Genomic DNA, 21,933 nt, shown 5'->3' with positions numbered 1-21,933 from the left:
ACTAGAAGCAGGTTTCTACCACATAACAGGATCAAGGAGTCGAGTGGGTTGAACGGAAAGTGTTAACTAACTGTTAACTAAATATTTTAAAATATTTTTTTGAAATAGAGTATTGCTAACGTTTCAATATAGAGGTCTCGTTCTGATTTTTTTATTGCTAGACGCTGCCGTTGTAATGAACGACAAAAAACTAGATTTTTGAGCTATCTATCATCCAATTTGCATCTAATTCCATGAAATACGACTACTATGAATAACGAAAAAAGGGGTTAGTGAAATCAGTCGTTATTTACGCTATGATTGCTCGACACTATTCGACAGGCAAACGAATACATTATTACGTTGTTAAGACAGCCCCTTTGGATGACTTTGAACGATGTATACGGATAAAAGAAAATTGACTGTTTGAAAATTATTCATTCCGTGTTATGTAATCGTGTCGTACGGACGTTGGCAGCAATAAATCAATTGGATCAGGCCGTTGACGGTATATTAGGTCGAAATTTTTTCTGCGGTAAATTAAACTGCCAACTTATCGGTCGTTTATAGCGCTACCAATACTGTACTCAAAGAATTTTATTATGATTTCTAGCCGACTCCATATTGCAGCCTTAAAATCTGTATCGCATATAATCTGTACAAAATAAAATTCGAGAAATCTGTATTTTTCTAGGTGAATGGTGACAACGCTGCTTGCATTAATGTGCATCAACAGAGCAATGAAAAAAATGACGTCATTGCATCATAACCGAGTACAAAAGAAACCGCAGTTTGTTTTCACCATCAATATACTTTGAAATATGGGAACGCGACACTGCAAAAAAAGGCGAGACTATCTTCATCGACGAGGAGTAGACGAAGGGCCAATAGGAATACCGGAGTTTCATTGAAGGCAACAACAACAAACACTCCTGGAAGGTACAAGCCACCGTTCGTTTTCTCTTGCCAGGAGAGGCGACCAAATATGCCATTTCGGAATTTACCAAGGATACCAGTTCTCAATATGTTTTGCTGTCTATCGAAGCATCAACGTATTATGGATTAACTATGAAACAACAAACAGTCACACGACATATATGATGTCTAAAATAAACCCGTGTGTAGTCCCGGGAAGCAAATACAGATGCTCAGGTTTGTTGTACTAATTTAGATGCATCGTCTAACTTGGCCCCAAATTGGTACTAGTTACTGACGAGATGAATTCAAAACTCAAAAATTCAACTTAAATTATGTTAGCTGCTGTGTTATGTATGCACCATTTGGATACTAGTTTAGATTCATCATCTAAGCCGTAGATGCTATTTACTGTATACAAAAATCCAACTTAATTTATGTTAGCTGTTGTGCCCTTAAGTATAAATTGGTTTAATCCATTTTTTCCCTTTTGGAAAAAATATCGTAGTAACAAATACTTGGCAAAATAAATAAAAGCGTCAAATACAACACTTACCCTCCAAATGAGCAACGATTTTACGTTATAATACCACTGAAAGAACATGAGTGAACACCCGTTTTGACATGCGCTTGGAAGTGATGCCAAAGTGCATTCGATGTCGATGGTTTTCCTTTATCGAAGTCATCAATTGATGCAACCGCAACGAAATTAATCACTTCCCCGACATATAGTAAATGGACCACCCGGCGAACACCAAGATTGGAATGGAACAAAATCGTAAAAAAGCAACTGAAGGCGCTAAAGTAAAAGTTAATGATTTTTTCCTCCTTTCCCTCTTTCACTGCTATAAGCACTGTAGTGTTTTTAGTCCGGCTGTGCACGTGTGAGTAGCCACTAGATGATGCGACGGCGACGCTTATCGTCACCACTATCTGGATCCTCCGCCGTGCCATTCCCACAGAATCGTTATTTGGTCTGGGGAAAAGCGATGCCCGCGTCACAAGAACCATCAAAACGAACAGATATAGATACGTCTTCGCCACGTTATATACTGCGCGGTGCGGTGCTTCTAGGCGCAAATTATTCGACAGCGTGGGGAGGGAATTGGTTGGATCAGACTTATTTCCGCGGTAGCTATGGTATACAAAAAGTTTCCAGAGCGAAGAGCGAGGAAATGAAATGGAAAAAATAGCAATAAATTTGGGGGAATCCTTCTGGTTTTATGTTACGCGTTCCGGTGAGTAAGCGAACTGTGCCGAAAGATAAAGGAAAGTTTAATGCTGGAGCTGCTACACTTTTAGCTAAATCATGTTGAACAAGATTAGGTACCGTATCGGCGTTGCTTTTTGTGGGGCAGCAGGCAGCACTCCCCACAGCCAAAGGTTAATCACGTAATTTATGGTAACGGCAGGTAATACTTGGGCGTAGAGTTCACGCCTGTGTTAATTAGCGTTTAGTATCATTACCCGGCAGGAAACTTCGGTTGGAAGTTTGTAAAACATGTACTAGCCAGGGTGATACCGTTGAAGAGCATTTTGGATTGTTTTAAGTGGTTAAGAGATTTTATAATTCCTCATCTGGGTTTCCATTACCTAATAGGGTTTTCAGATTTCTTCTCCGATGTTGTGTTACCCGTTTGTGTTTCTGCTCATTATTTGATGTTGCAGCCTAGCTATTCACTCTTCGCCTTATAACTGGCCTGCTTACGTCTGTCGCTCTTATCGGATCCTGTCGAAATGTGAACCGGCCAACATGATTTACTTTCCTTCGTAGTCACCATCGCAGGGTTTCTTCTTCGAAATTGGTAGTCTTGCAAGATATCAGGATACATTTTATACATTAAATAATTTGGTTTCTAGCTTCCACAACTTGAACCCATTAATTTGCCTGTGTACGTTTAGTTCCCAACTTTGTTGGATGTATTAGGATACCCTCCCCTAGGTTGATGCTGAAAATTATAGTGGAGGGCCTTTTCCCGAAGCGCAACCCAACCGCATGGCCACCTACACCGTACGTTGATGCAGGTGGGGGAAATGCTGGTGACAATCGAGTTTCAACGACAAGCTCCTTATTGTGGCAAATGGGCTGAAAGCGAATAAAGCTCCCGGATCGGACGATATCCCCGTGGCACTGAAGACTACGATCCTGGCGTTTCCGGACATGTTCAGGATTGTCCTACGGCAATGCCTGGACGATGGCTACTTCCCGGATAGATGGAAGATCCAGAAGTTGGCGTTACTGTCAAAACCAGGCAGATCCAGCATCGTATCGGCCTATATGCCAGATGGATACTCGGCAAGCTCCTGGAAAGGGTCATCCTCAACAGGTTGACGACCTACGCTTAAAGGGAGAACGGACTATCGCAGAATCAGTTCGGGTTCCTGAAAGGGCAAAGAAGCAAGAGCGCCGTGGTTACGATCGACGTAAACAACGCGTTCAACAGTGCTAGCTGGGGGGCGATCGCCGTAACACTGCACAGAATGGGGGATCCGGACTATCTGTGCAAGGTTCTAAAGAGTTACGTCCGAGTACTGGTCTACGAAACGAACATGGGACAGACGTCGATTAGGGTGACGGCGGGAGTACCTCATGGCTCCATAGTCGGCCCAACGCTCTTGAATATAATGTACAATGGAGGGTTAACACTGGAAGTGCCCAGGGGAGTTGAGATCGTTGGCTTTGAAGATGATGTTGTCCTAAATTTAACGGGCGAGACCCTTGAGGAGGTGGAGATGGTGACGGCAAAGACAATAGGCATCCTGAAAAGCTGGATGGCTTCCGTCAAGTTGCAGCTGGCTCACCACAACACCGACGTAGTGTTGGTCAGCAATCGTAAAAAAATCCAACGTGTCGAGATCAGCGTCGGGGGACAATTCATCTCATCGATGTGTGCGCGGAAGCACCTGGGTGTGATGGTCGACGATCGGTTAAATTACAACAGCCATGTAGACTATGTATGTGAGAAGGCTGCTAGGACAACTAACGCGTACGTAAGTATCATACCGAATAAGTGGCAGCACGAGACGTTTCCTGGCGGGCATGCCGGCCTGGGCTGCTGCGCTGAACTCAAAACGAAACCAGACGCAGTTAACAAGCACGTTTCGCCTAATGGCTGTTCGTGTCGCGAGTGCGTACAGAACGATATCGTCGGATGCGGTTTGCATAATTGACAGGATCCCCATCTGCATCACTCTGGCTGAGGACGTGGAATGCTACAAGCGGATAAATGCACGTAATGAAAGGAAAATGGTCCAAGCGGACACGTTGGATAAATGACAGCACGAGTGGGATAACGCGGAGAAAGGAAGGTGGACCCACCGACCCGTCCCAAATGTGTTTGCTTGAATACATAGGAAGCATGGAGAGGTGAACTTCTATTTGACGCAGTTTTTGTCCGGGCATGGATGTTTCCGGAAATACCTACATCGGTTTGGACACGAATCGTCATCCCTTTGCCCGGAGTATGTGAACGTGCAAGAGACACCGGAACACGTGGTATTTGAAGGCCCTATGTTCGAAGAAGTTCGTAGAGTTATGCCTGGTGTGACAGTGGACAATATCGTTGGAGAGATGTGCCACGACGAGCATATCTGAGATGCTGTCAACACAGTGGTTATGAGTATACTCTCCGAGCTGCAGAGGAAGTGGCAATGGGACCAACAAAGTAGCGCCATTGGCTAGAACTCCGCCGGGAAATAACAAATCAGGTTTCGGGAGAAATTCCGCCGCCGGGGAACTCTCCGACAGTGAAGACTAGGTCCATCGCCGGGGACCAGTGGAGTAGTACGCGACATAGCACCGCGACGGGGCGTCAGGCTACACCGAAATCACAGGACCGACCTTGACTACCGGGTAGCTGGTGAGTAGGGTAGATCCACCGCCGGGGATTAGACCGTGTCGAATAGGTAGTAGTGGGTCGTTGGTGCGCCAGTGAACCGGAAGCTACGCTCTACCCGAAATCGCTGAATGATCCTCAGCACCTACTGGTTGACCCGTTGAGTAGGCTAGGTCAACCACCGGGGACTAGACCGAGTAGACGAAGCGGGAAGCTTAATTGCTCACAGAAACGTACATTGGTATCGGGAGCAATCTACCACCGGGAAATTAACGGTAGGGTAGATTCGTCGCCGTGGATTACCTGACAGAATCTTGACAAAAAGGGAAACTAATTGGCTCACGAAACAAACACCGGTAACGAAAGAAATTCCGTTGTCGGGGAATTCTCATTCGGAGTAGGATAATATCTAAGTAGATCTCGATGAAGCTGGGAGCTAAATGGCTCAAGGAAGCGGGTATCGGTGTCAGGGGAAATTCCTCCGTCATGGAACTATCGGTCGGAGTGGGGTGAGTTCACCGTTTGGGACTATCCAAGTAGATCGTGATAAGGCCGGGAGCTGAACGACTCACGGAAACATGAGCTAAATGGCTCAAGGGATCAGCACCTAAGCGGCTACCGGGAACAAGAGTTAATGCGACGTAATAGATGGAGACAAGAAGTAATAGAAGAATCGAGAGTTAAATCAAAGCTCATAGGTCGAGCCGTTCCATGAGGCTCCAAGATAGAGCAAAAGAGAGAGGTGCGATGAAAGCACAACGATATCCCCCCACTAAGTAATACCTTGACGTAGTTCCGTAAGGAAGACGGGCGTGAAAAGTAAGGATTGTTTTAGTAGTTAGGCACGAGCGTGAGTCGTGAGTCCCACATAGTGCCAATACACTACAGGCCAGGCTTTTGAAGCTTTTTTAACTTTACTATAAAAAAACCGCATACAATCATCTACGGACACCTAAGCCTGCGATCATGCAAATATGATTAAGTGGATGTTTTAGCAGTATTAAATTTATAAACGCAATCTCAAGCGGGAACCTACAACCTACAAACATGTTCGTGCAATAATGAATCGGTCACATCTGGAAATCTCTTCGGTTTTAGAGGCCGAGGTCCAAACGTTCTGTTCAACCAATAAAAAATGACGCTCATATTCACTAGACAACATGGCGACACGACCGGGAACTCTAGTGAAATGTGCAAACTCACTCTTGTAGTTTCTGAACCATACACTGACACTAAGTACCAGATTCACGGTCCGCGTGATTTTGCAAGTACACACCCGAATGATCACATGGTTGTAAAATCGAATTCATACTCATGAAATTACACGCTAGCACACGCGACATACAATCGCACACGCGATCGAACACGTTTACATACAAACGCTCGAGCCCTTCGCAATGATACACGCAATCATGAAGCTCCTCCGCCCGCACATCTGAACCGTACACTCAATGTTACATTCAGAATCACGACCCGCTGAAATTGGCTTCAAGCAGTGTTTTAGTGGGTCGCATTCCCGTCTCGTCTGCCGCTACAGTGAGTAATTCTGACAGGAAGCCCAATCCCGAAAACCCAGCTCTACAGCTCCAGTAAGAAAACTCTGAAAAAAATATCTCTTATTATGACCTTATATTTAGTTAAAACGGAATTATCTTACCTTTGCCAGTGATATTGGTATTTAAAAAAAAACTTTTTTGACGAAACGGTACTCATAACTTTTCAATGCTGCCGTGGGTAAAATTATTCACCCTAAAACAATCTTACAGTTGTCTGAAGACTACTTTAATTTTTAACCAATTCCGCAAAAGGTAAATGAGTAAAACATTTTTTAAGCAACTCCAATAAACACTATACACCTTGACTTTAAATTTCTTGTAAATTTGTCGTTCATCAACTTCATTGAAAGTAGTATGGCTCTACGTAGAATGATTAAAAAGTATTTTTTGATTTTGGCAAAATTAGAACCAACTTAACTCCTATATTTCAATTTCCTATTGATTTTCTATCAAGACCGAAAATATCAGTAAAAGCCGAACGAATTGCGCGCCTTTGTGTTAATTGGTTTATATGGCTGTGGTCCACTATGAGCTGGATAGCGGATTATCATCTTTTTCCGGAGAAAACTAGATTAGAGGCCATGTGGTGTCCTGCGCGATGTAACACATCTGCCAAGAATCGATCTGCTGGGTTATCGCTCTCATATAAAAGAGGGCGGCAGACAGCAGGAGTGAATTGGTATCTTCGTGACGAGGACTGAATGGCTGGCGTGAGTAAAATTTGCTAGTCGCGCACGGATGCTCATGGTTTTTCCCTTACTGTTTCAAAAGAATCTCTGACACAGTGGACACAGTTTTTTCTTCACAAAATGTAAAATTCAAATGATGGTCATGTGACATATGTCATGACATCATATGACTAAATTGGGGATTTGGTATAGGAGATTTTAAGCCAATGTGTTTAATATTTTCTAGTTGCTGTACCATAAGTGCTGGCGTTGAAATGTGTAGATCGACAATGGTTGGAGTATAGCAAAAAATCTTGTGAAATGCCTCGTGCAAGCATACTTGACACGTGATTTACATCCGTCCCCGCAACTAGCGATGTTGGTGCTGTCCCAGCCAATACGATTGTTAATAATACGGCATACAGCTGTCTATTGTTGGGTATATTTGTCGCATAATGAATTATCATCTTCTGATGATGTTAAAAGAGTTGTATTGTACTGTGACAAAATGGGCTTCCAGTCATAATTGGCAGTCATGAAAATAAGCACCGCTTAGATATCAACTCGAGAGGTTCTGAATTCCTGAAACACTTAAACGGCACGAATCTGCATGTACTGTATGCAGTTCTCTCAACATTTGCACGATCTGGCAGGGAAGAGGTGCTAGATATAACGCTCTGCACTGACAACATTACGTATGAGTTGGCAAACTATCTCCTCTTATTAAACGAGTTCAAACCGTCGATATACGATCATAAATACATGTTCCTTGATCATTTAAATATCTACGAACTCGGACTTCTAAGAAGAGGGCTTGACGACTAGGTTTCATGGATGTTTTCCAACGATTGTATCTACAAGGGATTTGACCAATGTCGTGGATAAAACAAACTCACTCATAGTAGCAGCATACCTAGAGGCTTGTCCGCTTCGAGTTATGCATGTTTCTAGAAAAACCCTTTGGAGGAATGCTCAAATCGCTAGACTGAAAAAGTTATGCATACGTGGCTAGTAAATTAAACAAGAAAAACCCTTTGGAGGAATGCTCAAATCGCTAGACTGAAAAAGTTATGCATACGTGGCTAGTAAATTAAACAAGTTTTTTTTCTGAAATTAATAGACTTTCGAGTCAGTTCAATTGGCACCGCTTCGAGAAAAATTGAATACTGGATTTTTTTGTTTTCTCTTTCTTTTCTTTCTCACTTCTCTCTCTCTGTCTTCTCTCTCGCTCTCTGTGATAATCCTTGTGATCAAGAAACTAAAGGGTTTCGCATGGCTGGAGCTCCGAACCACGTAAACCACTTAGGTGAAACAATATTAAGAATCGAATTCTTTTCAAGAGTTGTCTATTTTGCTCGCCAGAGACACAGAGGTTTTTTTAGATAAATCAAATGTTATCCAATATGAAACTACTTTCAGCAATAATATCACGTATTATTTAGTTTTCATGTTGAGAGGTGCCGAACAGATGTTTAGCCTGGTGTATCGTAGCTCTAATGCATTATCAAATCTCGGCGATAATTGTGAAATTCATCTCATTAGTGTAGAATTATTAGTTTACATGCAGTAATAAACCAATATGTACCGTACACATGTTGTCTGCATTGCATAAACTGACTATTTATCGACTCCATATAATTTTATTTTATTTTTCTAAATTGATAAAATCTGCGAAAATTTATGCTAGCCGGCCGATATCGTTAAGGGTAATCAGCTATTCAAAAACTATGTAATCGTTACACAAACTACATCCATAATTCAATTATGATGGAAAAATAACTGCACTGATTCACAGCGTATGTTTGGGAATGTCAGCTGGCCGCACAGATGTGGTCCCATATCACGTCGCTCGCACCGATCACGTACCTTTTTACCCATCCAATAAACACTACATATGCCAACAAATTACCCCACATAGACACGAAGCATGTCGAGAAATACCACAACTAAATTATTGATTCAGAACGGTGCCGATGTGCCTGGAAGGGCACAGTCTCCCTCACATGAATATTTCGCCAAACAAAAATGTGCCGATTTGTTTCCCTACGTTCTCATTATCAACACAAAACATCATTACGATTGTGTGAGTCTAGCCTGTACCGCAACAATTTCCGCCTCATTCGTTACGAATTCACTGACTTTTCCTATAGCAATCAGCATCCTCACCGGTAAGTGAGTGACAAAATCTTCGAGTACGACTGCTTGTGATAGAAATTTGCTTACCTTTTGCATGCATACAGCAGACCCCCAAACCTGGATCGGCATCACGTCAGGTTGTGGTTCCCATCAGGTTAGCATGGTTGGCGTGCCTGATTCGACATTCATCGTCGCACGTGGGAGCACATCGTCACGAGGAGATTATCTGTACTATTACCATAAATTAGAATTTCGAAATATTCGCTTAATTGAAAATTCCATTCTACTATTCTTCCAGCTCACATCAGCGTAGGCCGGTAGCAGACGATGACAAGAGAAACCGTGCTGTTAACTGCTGGGCTAGTAGTACCTACCTACCTACTTTCTACCGTTCTTGCGAAGACAATCCCGTCGGTAGATTTCCTGATAATTTGTGTCGGCCTACCGCAAACCGTAGGAAGCGTTGCCGTTCTTCTGTTTGAATGCCATTATCGTTTTGCGGAATTCGGTCGGAGTGTTTGTTCCGGCTCACCAGTTGTCGATTGAGATGGTGGATGCTGCTGACGGTCGGTTTAGTTAGTTTTCTTGACTTCGTAAGCTAGTACCTTGCGAATACTTGTTCTGCAGAGTACCGGGCAGCTACCGCAAATTCAAATCTACTGTACGGTACTGTATAGTGCATATGCTGTACAAGAGCGACTGACGAAGGAAATTCTTGTGGTACTCATTTCGTAGTAGAATGAAAATGTTGGTTGCTAGGTCTGGCTTCATCATATCGTTGGATTTGTTTGTTAGAGAGACGAGTTGTATGTGCCTGCCTTTCACTCGGCTAGTGATAGATGAATTATTTTTGTGTAAAACTACGTCCTAGTCTATGCCGTCTAGTTGCAGTTTATATTTGTGGCATTGAGCGGGCAGATTGATTTGATTGATCTTACATGTGTGAAGCTACATAGGCGTAGCTCGACACATTATGTCTTTCGAACATTCAATCTACTGTATAGACAACTTTGTATAGTGTTGTTGGTAATTTAATTATGACTAAATTAACATGCTTATTATTTTTCCCTATCTACTAGACGAATACAATATTCATTGATATGTCATATCAATCTGTCACTAGATGATGAGTAATGATAAAGATAGAAATGAAAAAGATTTCGAGTTACAGTAAAACATTGTACTTAAAGAAATACATTTACCAGAATTCAAAGCGGAGAAAGGCTATAAAACTAACAATGCACGAGTTTTGTGAAAACATCGCAAACTTTCCAGAGGCAGCTCGCCTTTAAAAAGCCTTATCAAAGGATCACACAAAGGGCCTAGAGCAAGTGAAATAAGGCGATGGTTCTCTCTCAATTGACAATAGTGAAGTATTGAATGTTCCAATGAACGCCCACGTTCCTTGGTCGGTTGCGAAAGACGAGAATTCGACAAGTCAGGATTGTGATGGACTCTATCCTAATACGATTTGTGAGGCATTACAGAAATTGGCGTGTTAGATTTGCACTCCATCTCTAATTAAATGGGGTACACCTTCGAACCCTACAAATCCTCCTGATAGAATTCTTCCAATATATCTTCACAAATCCGTAGACATAATTTTTCCGGAACATTGAACAACCTGAGATCTAGTTTTATTCTTTGGATACCCACCTATAAGATAGTTAGGGTAATATTTATTCCAACAGGTGAAAAGCCAAGGCCTATATACCTATTAGTTTGACATCAATACTTCTGAAACTGATGGAAAAATCAAATGGACTACTATATTCGAATGGAGCACTTATCAAAATTTACACAAATTACTGCAGTATTTAACGGAAACTGATTGGAAGCTTGGTACGTGGAACGTCAGAACACTGTTAAAACCTCCGCTGTCCGTACTGCTGGCTCGATAAATGCAAAAAGTTGAGTTGGAGATTGCAACTTTTCATCCATATGCAAACAAGAACTCCGCGCAGTAAACCCAACTGCGGGTACTTTGTTCAAGTACCACACCATCAGATGGAGGTCTGCTTGTTATGATAATGGGCAGAGGAACTTTAGTTTGTTGTACACGTACAAATTCGATGATGTGACGGAAAACTCATAGAACTGAGCGTCTGGACAAGAACTACGGAGAATGCCTAAAACATGTCGTAAAACTAACTATCGCGTACTCTGTAAATCGTAAGGGAAGAATTAATTTGCCCCGTTATTGGAAAAAGGAACCTTCACTCAACCACCAACAACAATAGCTTGAGGTTGTTCAATCTCTCCTCAGCCAGTGCATGACCTGTGGGGTAGCATATATTTTACACGAAAATTTCGTTTAATATTAATATTAATATTAATATTAATATTAATATTAATATTAATATTAATATTAATATTAATATTAATATTAATATTAATATTAATATTAATATTAATATTAATATTAATATTAATATTAATATTAATATTAATATTAATATTAATATTAATATTAATATTAATATTAATATTAATATTAATATTAATATTAATATTAATATTAATATTAATATTAATATTAATATTAATATTAATATTAATATTAATATTAATATTAATATTAATATTAATATTAATATTAATATTAATATTAATATTAATATTAATATTAATATTAATATTAATATTAATATTAATATTAATATTAATATTAATATTAATATTAATATTAATATTAATATTAATATTAATATTAATATTAATATTAATATTAATATTAATATTAATATTAATATTAATATTAATATTAATATTAATATTAATATTAATATTAATATTAATATTAATATTAATATTAATATTAATATTAATATTAATATTAATATTAATATTAATATTAATATTAATATTAATATTAATATTAATATTAATATTAATATTAATATTAATATTAATATTAATATTAATATTAATATTAATATTAATATTAATATTAATATTAATATTAATATTAATATTAATATTAATATTAATATTAATATTAATATTAATATTAATATTAATATTAATATTAATATTAATATTAATATTAATATTAATATTAATATTAATATTAATATTAATATTAATATTTAATAATAGCACATCTTGAAGCAACCGAGTGACGACATCTAAATTATCCATGTTTTGATATTTATTTATTTATTAACAGATTAAGGCCGAAGTGGCCTGTGCCGTATACAAAAGATTCCTCCATTCCACTCGGTCCATGGCCGCGCGTCGCCAGCCACGCAGTCTGCGAAGGGTCCGCAAATCGTCTTCCACCTGGTCGATCCATCGTGCTCGCTGCGCGCCACGTCTTCTTGTACCGGTCGGATTGCTATTGAGAACCGTTTTCACCGGGCTATTGTCCGACATTCTGGCTACGTGCCCGGCCCACCGTAGTCGTCCGATTTTCGCGGTATGACAGATGGGCGGCTCCCCCAACAGCTGATGCAACTCATGGTTCATTCGCCGTCTCCATGTGCCGTCTTCCATCTGCACTCCACCGTAGATGGTACGCAGCACTTTCCGTTCGAAGACACCAAGTGCGCGTTGGTCCTTCACGAGCATGGTCCAGGTCTCGTGCCCGTAGAGAACTACCGGTCTAATCAGCGTCTTGTAGATGGTCAACTTCGTACGACGGCGAACTCTGTTCGACCGAAGTGTCTTGCGGAGGCCAAAGTAAGCACGATTTCCTGCCACGATGCGTCTACGAATCTCTCTGCTGGTATCATTGTCGGCGGTCACCAGTGAGCCCAAGTACACGAACTCTTCAACCACCTCGATTTCGTCGCCACCGATGCAAACTCGAAGCGGGCGGTTCTCATTCTCTTCTCGTGAACCTCTTCCTATCATGTACTTTGTCTTCGACGTGTTGATGGCAAGTCCGACGCGCTTGGCTTCTCTTTTCAGTCTGATGTAGGCTTCCTCCGTCTTCTCAAAGTTTCGTGCAATAATATCAACGTCATCGGCGAAGCCAAGTAGCTGAACGGACTTTGTGAAAATCGTACCACTCGTGTCGATCCCTGCTCTTCTTATTACACCTTCCAGCGCGATGTTGAATAACAGACACGAGAGACCATCACCTTGCCGTAACCCTCTGCGTGATTCGAAGGGACTCGAGAGCGTCCCTGAGACACGTACTACGCACATCACCCGATCCATCGTCGCCTTCACTAATCGCGTCAGTTTGTCCGGGAATCCGTACTTGTGCATAATCTGCCATAGCTGATCTCGATCGATAGTGTCGTATGCGGCTTTGAAGTCGATGAACAAATGATGTGTGGGCACATTGTACTCGCGGCATTTCTGCAGTACTTGACGAAGAGTGAACACCTGGTCCGTGGTAGATCGTTCGCTCATGAAACCAGCCTGGTAGTGCCCCACGAACTCTCTTGCAATTGGTGATAGTCGACGGCATAGTATTTGGGAGAGTATCGGCGTTCAGCAGGGTGATTGCTCGGTAATTACAGCAATCCAGCTTGTCGCCCTTTTTGTAGATAGGACACACGACACCTTCCATCCACTCCTCCGGTAAAATCTCCTCCTCTCAAATCTTGGTAATCACCCAGTGTAGCGCTTTAGCCAGTGGCTCGCCACCGTGTTTTAGTAGCTCGCTTGGTATTTGGTCAACCCCAGCGGCTTTATTATTTTTGAGCCGGCTGATCTCCTCCTGGATTTCTTGGAGATCCGGAGTCGGTAGTGTAATGTCTTCCGCGCGTGCTCCCAGGTGCGATAGATGGTTGATAGATGGTCGACAATTCTCCGATGTTATTGATGCCATTACCTTTCGAAGATCGTCTCTCGGATCTAACCGTTTTCTGGTTATCATGGTGTGTCAAATTCGTGCAAGTCTGGAACCTGTGTAAGGGAACCATGCGACTGAACATACTTTGACCGTCGGTTGAGGGCCACGGCTATGTAAGGATAGCTGGTTTAAAGTTGAGTGTGACACATCCTGGATACATTTCGGGAATAAATCTTGCGTACTCATTATTTGTTTGTGAATTTTAAAACAGCGTACAATTCAGTAAAATAAAACGAAATGTGACAGCTGAAGCTTGGGCATGACTTTTCGACAAAACTGATTAGGCTGATTTATCTGAAGCTAGACGAATCAAAATCAAGCGTCAGAATAGTCGGAGAAAGTTCTGACTCGTTTGTGACGTTCAGCGGATCCACTTGTCAAATAGTTATTCAATGTAGCGCTTGAAGGTGCGATACAAATATCTTCACGAGATCGCGTTTGCTTCTTGTCTTCGTGGACGACCACAGAGCAGTGCAACAGGCGTGTAAGCTTTTTAAAAGAGATACTCCGAGAATCGGATCGATTGTTAATTCTGACAAGACAAAGTATACATGTCAGGTTGGCGACCATTCATAAATTACGTAACGCGTTTAGGGGGGAGGGGTCCGAGAAGTTGTGACATGTTGTGAGATATGGGGGAGGGGGAGTAAGCTAGACCGTTACGTAACATGTTTTTACTGAACAAAAAAAAATTTTTCGAAGAATTTTTTAAGTAATAAGGGCAGGGATGGGATAGAGAAATTTGTGACAATTTGTTACATAGGGGGAGGGGGAGTCAATTTTGGGCAATTTTAGCGTTACGTGATTTATGAATGGTCCCTTGTAGAAAACGAGACAGTTCGAAAGTGTTGGTTTCGGGTGGAATCTATGGAGTATGGTACAAGGTTTTCGGTGAGTTCTTATATATCTTGAAACACTATGGATTTGTGATAAATATTTTTTTTTGTTATAACGACATTCAATTCGCAAAAGATTGAAACATATGAAGTACCTTCTACAGCAATGATTCTCAACCTGGGGTCCGCCGGGGAGCCATTGCTGGGAGTCTGCGAAGAAAAATATATTTTCCGAGTGCATACTGAAATTTCAAATCTTGTTTCCTAACAAATTGAAAATAACATTGATAACATACAAAACCGATGGTGATTTCTAAGGGGTCCGTGGTACGAAAAAGGTTGAGAACCGCTGTTCTAGAGGATTGGTTACTTCAACAAAATGGCCATTATTTGTTGAAAAGCAAAATAGGAGCTTACACGCCTTTGCATGGAACAAAATTGTTTTACATTCCGGAGTGTCTTCTATAAACAGACTAAGGTGCCGCAATGCGTAATCCACTCTCCATCTCTTTGTGAACTATTCGTGGCAAACCTAGTGGAATGTCTGGAAGAAAAAGGTGTGATACCAGAACGCTGGTGCAGATACATTAATGATATCTTCTGCATTGCCAAACGTAAAAATGTATCCCAGATGTTGGAAGCCATTAACAACATCCATAAAAATAACAAGTTTACACATGAAGAAAAGAAAGATGTCAAATTGCCCTTTTTGGATTTCCTTGTAAGGGTCCTTGACTTTCGAAATATATAGGAAATCTTCAAATACCGAAAGAATGATAGTAAATACTTCAAACCGTGGCCGCTTTTCATTGCATGGTCTATACAATGCTTAGGTTACCTTTAGGGTAAGAAGCAAACAATGTACAAAATATGTTCTCACTGCGAAAAAAATTATATTGGACTCTTGGTTTGTACATTAGAAATTCGATTTAGATAGCACATCGTCGAAACCACTAAAGCTTCTAGGGAATCGGTTAAGGATTTACCATTTTACTTGAAATCTAAGGTACCAGAATATTCCTTTCCAAAAAAATGACCTTACGGAACGGAGGTCTTAGCGGAATGTACGTACTTTACATAGGTTTTCTACCATTTCAACATAGTGGAATTAAATGGTAGAAAACATAAGTAAAGTGTGACTCAACTACTGAAAATTCAACAACAAGTTCCCAATCCTTGGAAATTGGATGTAGCTGAGCTTGGAAAGTTACAAAACATTCCTCTTCGTCTTTACTCAATCGAGATCGAGGTAACGGATATTGATGGCTTTTCAAAACATATCCGCACGCAAAACATGGTCAGCTTCACGCATCTAAATACCTAATGATCCCACTCTACCTATTTCTGTATAAAAGACGTCGTATTTGAAATACTAGCATCTGACGTTTGGCAACTTATTTCTCAGCTTTGTTGAATCGAATATTGTGTAGTAAGTGTCTGATTCCCAAAAGAAAACTCGCTTACCGCTGCTCATCTCTTTCGGCATTTCGACGCCCTCGGTCGACCGTCTCATAGAAGAGATTTCTTTCATTGAATCCTCAAATATCAACTACCTGAAGCAAAAATAATATATAATATAAAAAAAATTATTAAAAAATCCCTAATTCTATAATTAACTAAGGCTATCTGACGATTATAATGCAGAAACTAATTATGTGAGCATCAAGAATACGCCAGACAACCTTAATTGATCCCCCTCAACACCAGTTTGGCCTTACCAAGTCGTAACATGGGTGGCGTTGTGAGAGCTGTCGAATAGAAGTTGAGAACAGTTTGAAACAACATCTGATGTTTCTCCAAATGTATATGATCGAGATACTATGCCTTGGATCCGCCATCGAGTCTAGTTTGCATACCGCACATAACTAGATTCACTGTTCTCCGTTCACCCATATGATTCGTATAATTTATATCTGTATATTATTTCATTTTCATACTAAGGTTCAACTGAGCACGCTGCAATAAGCGGCCACCTTGAAAAACGAAAAAAAGCAGTTTTTTCACACATCTTTGAGAAAATCTTCATGAAAATGAATCAATGTATTCGGGGCATTGGTAGATTATTATCGATTAAATTTTATAAAAAAATTTCCAGCGTTGTGAGAAAAAACTGCTCTTTTGTTTTTCAAGATGGCCGCTTTTCCTTTTTTTCTCAGTTGAACCTTAATGCTGAAATATAAATTCTACTTGTGGTAACAAACGAATAAAACCACATATTTAACATATGACACTCATCGAATAGGACATGACGCATCGAAGAAAACACACTACTACATTGTGCGATGATTTATAACCTCTTGATTAAAAAATGTATATGTATGCATTAAAAATTCATATTAATGAAAACAAAGATGAGGAATATTACAAAGTAGACCAATCACACTAAACAGTATATCTTCTCAAATAAAACAATATCCGCAGATAAAACTCGCGGAAGAATATGGTCCAAACAAATAATGAGTTTCGATATCCGGTCTATTTTTTTACAAGGTAAAATGTTCTTTATGCATATTCTGTAAAAACGTTACTAAACGATTGTCTATTGAACTTTCTATTGGTATTTTTAGCACTACTTGACGTAAAATATGATTTAATATAAATAGTCTACTATCAGTCCGCTCAGATACAACAATGCGTATTCCTCCCACATATAACCTATCTGATTGTTTATTGATCGATTGGTTACACGAATACATGACATCAAAACATCAAATCGCATTATTTTGGTGATAAGTTGTTCGAAAAGAGTATTGCTCAACTGGCAGCGAAACATGTGAAGAGGTGATTAAACAGACGGAGTAAGTCATCCAGCGCTAATTCAACCATTATATCTAAATGAAGCGTACTAAGTACCGAATGTCATTTTAATATTATTAATAACACTGCACGGACGTTTCTTTCACAATATAGAAGATTCTATTTTACTGACGTCTTCCATTTGTCCGAACCACGGTCTACGCATATGTATGCCATGCATATAGGGAATCCCATACAGCATGGGACAAATATGCGTACAACGGCAGCACAGATCAGGCAATTTATGTTTATTTATCTGACTTGTCTCTTTCTCTAAACTCGTTACAGGTCCAAACGTCTTCACTTTGCGCCCGCATGCCGCTTGTGTTTGCCCAGCCCCGATGCGCTAAGTAAATAATCATAACACGATTGCTGGTTTCGCATGTGAGTACATGGATAACATTTGTGTTGAAACTGTTGTATTCATTCTTTCGATTTGACTTTTATTTTTATTTTTTTCTCTTTCTTTGGGATTTCTCATTCCGGCTCTGTCATGTCACTGCGCTTGCAGTAGCGTATAATAAAGATACTTATTGTTCGTTTTGGAAGCAGTGCCATTCTGTGGCATTATCCTCCTCCCGCTCACGTGTGTATACCCGGTATTATTGTAGCGATGATTTCTTCCGATTCGTATGAATACATACTGCTGTCGTTTCCGCGACTGTCCGTTGCAAAGCATTTGTTGTATATTTGCGAAAACCCATGATTTTTGCTTATTTGCCACCCAGGAGAGAATACCGGGTGGTGTACGTATGTTTGATGTGATCCTGAAAAGAAGAGAAAGGGCAAAAGAATTAGCATACATAATTCTTATTATATGATCACAACTGTAGTAGCAGAGACTCAATTATAATAGTAAATCATACTATAGAATCTTTCTGTATTCCTATAAAGTTCAATTAACCAGCGATAATTTATTTATACATATGACAATTTGTTTGAGTGCAGTGTTCAGGAATATTCAGGAAGACAAGATAAAAACATAAAGTTTTCAGTTATTAGGTCTCAAAATCGCTTCAAGGTTCAACTGCCTCATGAAACAGCCATCATTAAACATGAAAAAAGGCAGTTTTTTCGCTGCCCTTTACACAATATTTATTAAAATACAATCAATGCGTTCAGGGCCTTGTTGGAAAAGCACTGATTTTTTTTTTTTTCAAGCATGGCCACTATTCGAGACTGTTTGAGTTAAACCTTAATTATACTTTCAACGATTACGATTGAAACGATATACCATTCGAACGTTGCGATTTCTATCAAAACATTTACCGTTTTATGCTATCTATCTATCTATCTATATATATAAAAGTCAAAGTTTGTATGTATATGATTTATAGACTCCCAAACGGCTTAACCGATTTCCGTAAAAATTTATACACAGTAGGTATTTGTTATGGGGCGTGTTTGTGTACTATTAGTTGGAAATTATATGCGCGCCAGATGGCGCTTTGGAACAAATTGTGTTTTTCTCCTATTTCGTTAAAAAACGCAGCAACGCGCGATGGGTATTAGCTAGTATGTTATATTTCTCCTTAGTGTTTTTTTTAGTTTTGGGTTTTTTTCATTAAGGAGAAAATTGTTTTAAACCACATTTGCGCGTACAGGGCACAAAACCTCTAACTAAATTAGCCATTGAAGAGGCGTTTCGAGTTCCTCTCATCAAAATCCGACACTAACCTAGTGACAGGACTTTTTGTGTTTCTGAGCAAACCCCTAGTCCTGCGTGATGTCTCGCAATAAAAGCTGTTCTGGTTAAGCTGATTAGCAATAATTCTCAACTTGGTTTAGCTTAGCAAGCCAATGCAATATGCACTATGCTATATTTATCCTTAGTGAGGAATCGTTGAAATTAGTTGAACATATTTTGTCCCATGGCAGTTTTTTTTTTAATTGCTAAATGTAATATTTTCAATGTCTCCGTGGTCATGTCTTGTGCAAAATCTTGTATTTTTTGAAAATAGTATTACGCTTTTTGCACAGAAGGGTTAAACTAATCACAGAAATTTGTTAAATCTATCAGCACTGCAAATGTGCCACCAGTCCTAAATATCTCCGAATATGTTCGACGCAAAGATTTATTGTCTTTAACAGAATTTTTCAGAATGATTTTCGGAATTACACAAACTTTGTCGGACAGACAAAAAGCCGATACAAATCATCTAACAGTGACATTTCACAATTCTGATATCATTTATCACATTTTTTATTGTATTTGCCCAATCAATTTCTATTAGCTGATACAATGCTTCGACTGATACTAGGAATGTTTCCCAATTAGAATTCTAACAAATAACAGCTTTTTGATGAAACGTGTACCACTAAATTGTGGCAATTCATTTAGTAAATGCAAATAACACATGTGATGAATAGTGTCGGAATAGTTCAATCTCACCGTTAGGTAAACTAAATCGGGTTTTTTGACTTCCCAGCTACCACTGTGTAATTCAGAAAATTGTTCTGAAAAATTCTTTTGAAGATTAAAAGTCTCTGCGAAAGGCTCTAAACCATTTAAGATTTAAACATTCGTGTTCGTGGTATATTTTCAGTGTTGACAGAATTGATAAATTTGCGCGAAATATTTAACCCTTCTATCTTAAAATCGTAATAACATTTTTATAAAAAAAAATCCCAGCAAGCTACAGCTTTCGGCAAAGCAGTTAACCACAGTTTGCACTACTCTTGTACTTTTTCGCATGCAACCTTGAGCCAGTCTAAAGTGCATACCTAGTAACCATCGCGTTGTGACTGTAGCTGATTGCGCGGTGACGTTCGGGCAACCTTCACTGACACGGTACTCCGGCAAATCTCGTTTGTTTTGTTTGTTGTTATCATTTCAGCCGACCTGTTTAAACTTCACATTCATACAGCTTTCTTAGCACAAACAGATGAATCTAATGGAAATGAAAAGAAGCTCCATTCCGTGAATTTCTACAGCTCTTCAGGGCTACTGTCTTTTGTTCTCGTTTCGGCTTCAGCTGTGTGCAGATTTTCCGCAGCACTCGGTCTGCTCTGGATGGATGGGTGGGCGCGAAAGATGTGATCCCTTTTGTAGCGATTCAACCCGATGGAAACGTTCTCGGAAGAGTCGTTTGGAAATGGTCGTTAGCCGGAAAAGTATTATAAATTGAGATAAATTACAGTGGTCGAGAAACCGTTTGTTGTGGTTGTTAAATGTATGCGTAAACTTTAATATTTGAACATGATTTGTTTGGTATAATTTAGAAGTTCATATTCAATGGTACCAGTCAGTTTCTATCCGATTGTAGCGCCGCCGGAGAAAGCAAATGCGATGAATCTTTATGCAGATCTTTCGAGCACCAACCGTTAAGCTTGGGTCTTCCAGTGGGCTGTGGTACACTAATATAGGAACAATGTCTTAAATTATGAGCTGTCTCCGAAAACAGTCGTTTTACTATTCATGCTGTACTGTGTATTTTTAATATGGCACAGCGAATAACTGTTATTCTTCGTTCCTTCGTAAACTAGGTTGGATAGCATTTCCTTTGCCATCTTATGAAGCACGCTGCATGCTTATCAATATACAAACATTGAAGGAACGTCGTGAATTTGCAATGCTTTCGTTCATTAATAATATCGTCTCGCATCGTATTGATTCAGCCGAAATTTTATCCAAATTGAACTTTTATGCACCTTCTCGACAGCTACGAAACCGAAGCATATTCTCAATAACTCCATATCGCACAAATTATGCAAAATATGGCCCTATAAATCGAATGATGGCTGTTTATAACCGCTATTGCGAATCAATTGATTTTACAATGTCCAAACTAAAACTCACACAATATTTTATACATAAAAGAAATTCTAACGCATAAGAAAATGATTCTGTAAAAGCTGAAATTGTTTTATTTATAATAAAATTACGTATATATATATTTTAGTAAATAAGAAAAATGTAAACATTACTGTAACTATACCAGTCTACATCGATTGACGAAATAAATAAATAAATAAAATAAATAAATAAATAAAAATAAATATATTGGATCAGCTACCCTACCACCATCTGAAGCTTCATTGCGAGGCCATTTCACACATTTTGTTGGCAAATGTGCTGTTTTTCACATTATCGAATTGCTTCGCACGAAACCGAGCGAGGTTTGTTTTGGGGGAATGTCGAGCGTTGATTACTTTCCAAATGTGGTGGCAAACAGCGTAGCGTTGATTTATTTCTCTCGGTGGGTTCTGCACTCACCCGGTTGCGACAGTGAAATGATTTCAGCAGATTTTAATTTATTTAAGCTTGCTGGTTTCATTGGCAACTTTACACGGCCATGTTCATTGATTTGTTTTACACGTTGTACCAGGCGATTTCTGTATTGCTCAGATCGATAGATTAAATGAAATGTTCTGAATACCACGAAAATTTCAAAAGCCAATTCA

General features: G+C 39.5%; 1 protein-coding gene across 7 annotated transcripts in view; it reads left to right on the top strand.

Moving 5' to 3' along the window:
- The window catches only part of LOC131682492 (tyrosine-protein phosphatase Lar), a 487,937-nt gene that overhangs the window by 26,129 nt on the left and 439,875 nt on the right, over positions 1-21,933 (top strand). For all 7 annotated transcript variants that reach the window (XM_058963998.1, XM_058964004.1, XM_058964003.1 and 4 more), the window contains exon 2: positions 17,818-17,913. The gene's annotated coding sequence lies outside the window, so the exon portion shown is untranslated. The remainder of the gene's footprint in view (positions 1-17,817; positions 17,914-21,933) is intronic.

The sequence above is a fragment of the Topomyia yanbarensis genome, chromosome 2, assembly GCF_030247195.1.
Source record: "Topomyia yanbarensis strain Yona2022 chromosome 2, ASM3024719v1, whole genome shotgun sequence".
In the NCBI taxonomy this organism is placed as follows: Eukaryota; Metazoa; Arthropoda; class Insecta; order Diptera; family Culicidae; genus Topomyia; species Topomyia yanbarensis.
Note: the sequence above shows the minus strand (reverse complement) of the source record. Positions and strands in the feature narration are given on the sequence as shown.